This window comes from Carcharhinus amblyrhynchos, unplaced genomic scaffold (genome assembly GCF_965287045.1).
Source record: "Carcharhinus amblyrhynchos unplaced genomic scaffold, sCarAmb.v2.hapA chromosome_111, whole genome shotgun sequence".
NCBI lineage: Eukaryota > Metazoa > Chordata > Chondrichthyes > Carcharhiniformes > Carcharhinidae > Carcharhinus > Carcharhinus amblyrhynchos.
The window spans coordinates 572411-580886 of record NW_027649851.1 but is presented as its reverse complement, the minus strand read 5'-3'; the positions used below and the strand labels follow the sequence as shown (position 1 = coordinate 580886).

Sequence of the window (8476 nt, the reverse complement as noted above, 5' to 3'; positions counted from 1 at the left end):
AAAGAGAAAGAGACAGAGGTGAGAGAAAAAGCCAGAGAGAGGAGAAAGGGAGTAGGGAGACAGAGTGAAACAGACACAAGTGAGAAAAAGAGACAGGAAACTGAAGTTTACCAGATCACTGGAGACAGGAGGCCTTATCAAATATAAGAAGGCTGACACCTACTCCCTGCCACTGGATTATCTCAAAGGCAGTTGTTTGGCTGTGAGAAGGCAATTATTGAGTCACACGTAAAATAAAATGAGTTACCAACCTGCCTGCCCATATTGACCTGTTTTCTCCTATGATTCTGGATGGAGTGGGTGGGGCAGCCCCACCCAGGTGCCTTATCAAGGCCTTAATTGGGCAATTAACTGTCATTTCTGAGGCTCATTCCCCTATTGTAACCTCTCAGACTGCAAAGGGAAGTGGGTGAAAGGTGACCAGTGCTGCAATGGGCTAAAGGCAGGCAGAAAGGGGTCCACAGCGGGTTCCCATGCCCATTGAGGGCACCCCACCTAATGATAATACCCCCACCCCTTTGTCCCTCATTGGACTTTCTAACTGGATCACTCTCCCTCTCAGTACCGAGGTCCGGTATCCATCTAGTCCTCTTCTCAGGACCTGCCTGTAATCCCAGCATCTGCTGCAGCAGCTAAACAGCTGATGACCAGTCTTCCAGGACAGACAGTGCATGTTCCGACTCTCAATGTAGGCCATTCGGTCCCTCGAGCCTGCTCTGCCATTTAATATGATCAATGGCTGATCTCACTGTAACCTCAACCCCACATTCCTGCTGACTCCCTGAGAACCTTTCGTCACTTCGTTAATCAAGGACCTATCTCGCTCTGCGTTAAAAATATTCACAGACTCCGCTTCCGCTGCCTTTTGAGGAAGAATGTTCCAGGACATCTGGCTGGGCTGCCTCACTCATCTCCCTCTGAGAAAAAATTTCCCTCATCTCCGTCATATCATTAATAATGGGTTTTAACATTTACCTATGACAGATATTAGGCTAACTGGCCTGTAGTTTCCTACTTTCTGTCTCCTTCCTTTTTGAAGATTTAATTTATAAGTTTGGAATATAAAGCTATTCTCAGTGATGGTGACCAGGAGAACTTTGATCGATTGTTGTAAAAACCCACCTTGTTCCCGAATGCTCTTTAGGGAAGGAAATCTGCTGCCCTTACCGGTCTAGTCTACCGTGACTCCAGGTCCACAGCAATGTGATTTGAGTCTTTACTGCCCTCTGAAATGGCTGAGTGAGGCGCTCAGTTTAACGGCAATTGATGCTGGCTGTTATATGAAAGAATAAAAGGAAGCCAGTGACTTTTCACTGCCACCTCATTGAGAATTGTAGTGATACCTCACTTACCTGTACTTCACAGTTGCCTCTTACACCACTATCTACTATCCTGAGAATAAATACCTTTGAAAAAAAACTTTAACTTAGCTTATCTTTTTAAACACTGCCCAATGCACTTTCCCATTCATAGAGATCTACAGCACAAGAAAAGACCCTTTGGCCCATCACATATGTACCAAAGATAAAGCACCCAACTATTCTAACCTTATTTTACAGCACAGGACCCCATAGCTTTGTATGTCTTAGCATTGCAAGTGCACAAATAAATAAATAAATCCACCATTTTAGGCAGTGAGTTCCAGACTCCCAACACCCTCTTGATGATAAGGTTTTTCCTCACATCCCTTCTAAACCTCCTGCCCCTTCCCTTAAAGCAAAAGCCCCCTGGTCATTGATCCCAAGGGGAAAGGTTTCTTCCTATCCGTGCCCCTCATTATTTTATACATCTGTCATACTCCCCCTCGGTCTCCTCTGCTCCAAGGGAAAAACGGTGTTGGACTGGGGTAAACACAGTAAGAAGTCTCACAACACCTGGTTAAATGTCCAACAGGTTTATTTGATAGTAAACGCCACAACATTTGGAATACTGTTCCTTTGTCAGGTGAGTGGAAAGTGTGGCCCTTATATACCCTGTTTCTGATCAGAACTTTCCACTCACTTGACAAAGGAACAGTGTTCCAAAAGCTAGTGGTGTTTACTACCAAATAAACCTGTTGGACTTTAACCTGGCATTGTGAGACTTCTTACCAAGGAAACAATCCCAAGCTATTCAATATCTCAGTTTAAAGTTCATAAAGATTTTCAAAACTTAACCAAATTATATCAAGTTTCATAAAAATTATTTTAGAAGAGTTTAAAAGTTGATGATGAAGTATAAAAATGTGTATAAAACTTTCCAAAGTTTAAGGAAATATTTTAAAGTATTTCAAAGAGATTAATTGTATTGATTAAGCATGTCATTTTTTTAAAATAATGAATGTATAAAACATTGGTTCACCTTTCAGCTGCAAGTTCTTTTGTTGATGTATAACGGATTTAAGGAGTTGAATGCACCTTGCTGCTGCAAGGCTTCGCTGTTTCTCCCTGTCTGCAGGAGATGTAGAGAGGTGACCTACAGCCAACAAGCCCAAACCAGTAAATATGTTTCAGCGATCTCAGCTCTGAAGTTCACCACTAACTGAACCAGTGAGATTATGCACTTTTGTTTGCAGCTACCAAAAACACATATTTCCTCTTCCTTTACTGTTTGACTGTTAAGCCACATCGTTCTGATGCTAAACCCACTCGTCAATTTACAGCCAATCGGAGTTTCAAAACAAGTGCGGAGTCAGTTCCGGAAGTGAAACCGCCAGTTCTGGGTGTGCTGATATCGTAATGGGGAATTGAAGATCAATTTAACTCGAAAATTCGTGATGAATAACATGCCATGAGGTAAATATATAAGTAAAATCCGTCAGATTTCCGCAGTGGAAGTTATTGAGCTCCTGACTGATGAAGGCAGGTAGAATAAAGAGATCGGGGGGAGAATGTTTAAACAGGAACCAGACCGTGCAGACAGAAAGGAAGCAGGGCGGGGGTGGAGGGAGGATGTGGTCCTGAGCTCATATTCTGCCAGTGAATTAAGAACATAAGAACATAAGAACATAAGAAATAGGAGCAGCAGTAGGCCATCCAGCCCTTCGAGCCTGCCCCGCCATTCAATAAGATCATGGCTGATCTGTCGCTGCTCAGTTCCACTTTCCCGCCCTCTCCCCATAACCCTTAATCCCCTCTCCTATCAAAAACCCATCAACCCGCGTCTTAAAAATATTTAGCGAGGCAGCCTCCACCACTTCAACGGGCAGAGAATTCCAGAGATTCACCACCCTTTGAGTGAAGAAGTTCCTCCTCAACTCCGTTCTAAACCGCCCCCCTTTTATCTTGAGGCTGTGCCCCCTAGTCCTATTGTCTTTTTTGAGCGGGAAGAGTCTTTCCACCTCTATCCTATCCATCCCATTCATCATCTTATACGTCTCAATGAGATCTCCTCTCATTCTTCTAAACTCTAACGAGTACAAGCCCAGTTTATTCAGCCTCTCCTCATAGCTCAACCCCCTCAACTCCGGCATCAGCCTAGTAAACCTCCTCTGCACTCCCTCCAAGGCCAAAATATCTTTGCGCAGGTGCGGCGCCCAAAAATGCACACAGTACTCCAGTTGCGGCCTCACCAATGCCCTATACAGCTGCAGCAAGACCTCCCTACTTTTATATTCAATCCCCTTCGCTATGAAGGCCAGCATCCCATTCGCCTTCCTGACCACCTGCTGCACCTGCAAGCTGAATTAAACTGAACGGATTAGGACAGCAGATTTCCTTCCCTAAAGGGCATTAGATGGATTTGTGCAACAATCTCCACCCTTATCTTTGCGATCTTAACGCTATCTTTCTGTAGATAAATAGTTCCATTCTCAGTTTGTCAGATGCTGAAATATCTGTCTGGATAAAGCAACTTTCCATATTGGTGCTCCCAATATTGGTTCCTTTTCCTCAACCAAAGTATCCTCTTTACCAGGACTAACAGTGTCTGTGACTGTATCCATCTCATCCCCTGCACTTCTGCTCTAACTGATTTTTTCCACCCAGGGTAATGCTTGGGTTCCACTTGTCCTCACCTTCCACCCCACCACACTCTGTATTTAACCCTCCATCACTTTCCCAATTCTAGCATGATGTCACCGGCAGACATAGTTCTCCTTTCAGCATTCCGAAGGATCCGATCTCTCGATGATAACCATTCCTCAGTCATTCCCAACGTTCCTCGCATCCCTTTGACTTCTTTCTGTGCAAATGCAGATGTAACAGCTGTCCTTGTATTTCCTCCATTCTTACTGCACTCGGAACAAAACATTCCTGCCGGGTGATGAACAAGTTACATCTTTTTTCAGTCCAGTGGTCTAGTCTGTTTGACATCAGGGTGACCACACACAGTTTGGGTGATCGCTTCCTGGAACACTTCCATTCAGCTTGCAAGCACAGCCCTGAACTTGATATCTTCTTTGTCCATCTAGTTCCTGTTCTGACCCCTCTGTTCTCCGCCTACTGCAGTGTCTCAGTATAATTTATTGCAATCTCAATTTGGCACTTTACACCCTTCTAGATTAGTTCATGCTTCTTTCTTTTGGATTTTGTTTTGTCTTTGGGTGGTATGTTCGTCATTCACAGTTTCATCTTTTGTATTTTACCCTGTTCTGTTATCACTCCCTTTGCCTTGTACTGCAACTCTTTTTTCAAATTTAATCTTTCCTGTCTTCTAACCTACCCACCTGTTGTTCATTTCCCATCTGTTGTTTATTTTCACTTGCTGAATCTCCATTACATTGCTAACTTGCCCCAGAACCATAGAAAATTACAGCTCAGAAACTGGCCTTTTGGCCCCTTTTGTCTGTGCCGAACCATTTTCTGCCTAGTCCCACTGACCTGCACTTGGACCATATCCCTCCTCACCCCTCTCATCCATAAACCCGTCCAAGTTTATCTTGAATGTTAAAAGTGACCCTGCATTTACCACTTTATCCAGCAGCTCATTCCACACTCCCACCACTCTCTGCATAAAGAAGCACCGCCCCCCCCCCCCCAATATTCCCTTTAAACTTTTCTCCTTTCACCCTTAACCCATGCCCTCTGGTTTTTTTCTCCCCTAGCCTCAGTGGAAAAAGCCTGCCTGCATTCACTCTATCTATACCCATCAAAATCTTATACACCTCTATCAAATCTCCCCTCATTCTTCTACGCTCCAGGGAATAAAGTCCTAACCTATTCAATCTCTCTCTGTAACTCAGCTTCTCAAGTCCCAGCAACATCCTTGTGAACCTTCTCTGCACTCTTTCAACCTTATTTACATCCTGTAAGTAGGTGACCAAAACTGTACACAATACTCTAAATTCGGCCTCACCAATGCCTTATACAACCTTACCATAACACTCCAACTTTTATTCTCGATACTCCGAATTATAAAGGCCAATGTACCAAAAGCACTCTTTACAACCCCATCCACCTGTGGCGTCACTTTTAGGGAATTCTGTACCTGTATTCCCAGATCCCTCTGTTCAACTGTACTCTTCAGAGTCCTACCATTTACCCTGAATGTTCTACTTTGGTTTGTCCTTCCAAAGTGCAATACCTCACACTTGTCTGCATTAAATTCCATTTGCCATTTTTCAGCCCATTTTTCTAGTTGGTCCAAATCCGTCTGCAAGCTTTGAAAACCTTCCTCACTGTCCACTACACCTCCAATCTTTGTATCATCAGCAAGTTTGCTGATCCAGTTTACCACATTATCATCCAGATCATTGATGTAGATGACAAACAACAATGGACCAGCACTGATCCCTATGGCACACCACTAGACACAGGCAACCACTCAGGGAAGCAATCCTTCACTACCACTCTCTGGCTTCTTCCATTGAGCCCGTGTCTAATCCAATTTACTACCTCCCCATCTATACCTAGTGACTGAACCTTCCTAACTAACCTCCCATGAGGAACCTTGTCAAAGGCCTTGCTGAAATCCAGGTAGACGACATCCACAGCCTTCCCTTCATCCACTTTCCTGGTGACCTCCTCAAAAACTCTAATAGATTGGTCAAACATGACCTACCAGGCAAAAAGCCATGTTGACTTTCCCTAATAAGTCCCTGTCTGTCCAAATATTTGTAGATCCTATCCCTTATCACACTTTCCAATAACTTGCCAACCACCGACATCAAACTTACTGGCCTGTAATTTCCCAGATTTCTTTTCGAACCTTTTTTAAACAACGGAGCAACATAAGCCACCCTCCAATCATCTGGCACCTCATCCGTGAATATTGACATTTTAAATATGTCTGCCAGGGCCCCTGCAAGTTCAACACTAGCCTCCCTCAAGATCCGAGGGAATACCCTGTCCGGTCCTGGGGATTTATCCACTCTGATTTGCCTCAAGACAGCCAACACCTCCTCCCCTTTAATCTGTAAAAGTTCAATGACCTCCCAACCTGTTTGCCCAATTTCCGTAGACTCCATGCCCGTTTCCTCACTAAATATGGATGCAAAAAACCCATTTCGTATCTCCCCCATCTCTTTTGGTTCCATACACAGTCTACCACTCTGGTCTTCAAGAGGACCAATTTTATCCCTCACTATCCTTTTGCTCCTAACACACCTATAGAAGCTCTTTGGATTTTCCTTCACTCTGTCTGCCAAAGCAACTTCATGTCTTCTTTTAGCCCTCCTGATTTCCCTCTTAAGTAGCTTCTTGCATTTTTTAGACTCCTTGAGCATCTGATCTGTTCCTTGCTGCCTGTACATTTCATACAATTCTCTCTTCCTCTTAATCAGTGTTACAACTTCCCTCGAGAACCAAGGTTCTTTATCCCTATTTACTTTGCCTTTAATCCTGACAGGAACATACAAACTCTGCACTCTCAAAATTTCTCCTTTGAAGGCCTTCCACTTTCCATTTACAACCTTACCAGAGAACAGCCTGTGCCAATCCTCACTTCCCAGATCCCTTCTCATTTCATCAAATTTGGCCTTTTTCCAGTTCAGAACTTCAAACTGAGGACCAGATCTATCCTTATCCATGATCAGGTTGGAACTAATGGCATTATGATCACTGGATCCAAAGTGTTCCCTCACACTCACATCCATCACCCTAACACATTTCCCAATAGGAGAACCAGTATTGCATCCTCTCTAGTTGACACCTCTATATACTGAACACATTTAACAAACTCTACCCCGTCTAAACCTTTAACAGTATGCGAGTCCCAATCTATATGTGGAAAATTAAAATCCCCTACTATCACAGCTTTCTGTTTTTTGCAGTCCTGATGCTAAATCTTTGTTTTTTTTTCTCTCTCTGCTGAGAATCATAGAATCCCTAGAGTGTAGAAGGAGGCCATTCAGCCCATTGAGTCTGCACCGACCACAATCCCACCCAGGCTCCATTCCCACAACCCGCTAATCCTCCTGACACTAGAGTCATTTTACCATGGCCAATCCACCTAACCCGCACATCTTTGGACTGTGGGAGGAAACCAGAGCACCCGGACAAAACCCATGCAGACACTGGGAGAACGTGCAAACTCCACACAGATAGTGACCCAAGGCAGGAATTGAACCTAGATCCCTTGCTCTGTGAGGCAACAATGCCACCGTGCACCCTACTTAATTCCAGCATTTTCTGTACAGGGAATAAATCCAGCCCTGTGCTGATGGTGGCTTTGACCAGGGAGTGAGAGCAGCTGAATTGATCCCATGGGATTATTGCACAGTGCCTGTGTTTCACCACTGTAAAGTTCACAGACTTCACCTGTACACAGAATCGTCCATCTGGGGGAGACTAGTTTGTAAAATCACGTTTCTGTGTGAGGAGGGATAAACAAGGCAGAGACAGTGGGACAGGCTGTGATCTCTGAGGAATGGAGGAATTAACTTCCATTGGGTGCTTTGGTACACATGTGACAGTGACTGAGAATGAGAGGAGAAGGGAATAGCCACCTGTCACAATATTAAAGGCTTTTTTATTTGTTATTTGCAGATAAACATGTTCAATAAATTTGGCTTCAGACATAAAGGGGATCCAACAGTCAAGAGGGACAGAATTGGTCTTCCTGAGCCTTGTAACCAAATGGTCAGCACACAGGTATTGGTCCAAACATTGGTTTGACTCCCAAGGCCAACAGAGATGTTGAGATGACCCCTGACCTAATAACATCTGTTGTCCCTTTCTCTTCTACCAGACCTCTCCAGACCAGCAGGCACCATCAGCAGACTCCAGATGTGTAATACTGAGCAATGAAGAGCAGAAGCTGAATCCAGTGGCTGGAGGGAGCCTATTCAGTTCAGCCAACATGTACCAGGCAGGGAGCAACCCAGAAAAACTCAGAATCCTCCATCAAATTCCTGCAGCACCAGGGACAGTGGATAAGGGATCAGGAACCAGATTGAAGGAACCTGACTTCACTTTCAGGAGTGTCACACAGGCTCACAGTAATATCAGTGAATTTTGTAGCAGGGACACTAGCCAAGCATTCCACAGCGAGGTGAAACAGACAGGCAGTAACTCAGGGAAAACTGGTAGTCTTCATTACAGCCCTGAAGGGACAGTAG

General features: G+C 44.3%; 1 long non-coding RNA gene across 1 annotated transcript; it reads left to right on the top strand.

Moving 5' to 3' along the window:
* The first annotated feature begins 2686 nt into the window (after positions 1-2686).
* On the top strand, positions 2687-8235 carry LOC145338618 (uncharacterized). Its single transcript, XR_013885854.1, has 3 exons — positions 2687-2774; positions 7905-8009; positions 8107-8235. It is a non-coding gene; the product is annotated as an uncharacterized LOC145338618 (long non-coding RNA).
* Positions 8236-8476: the final 241 nt, after the last annotated feature.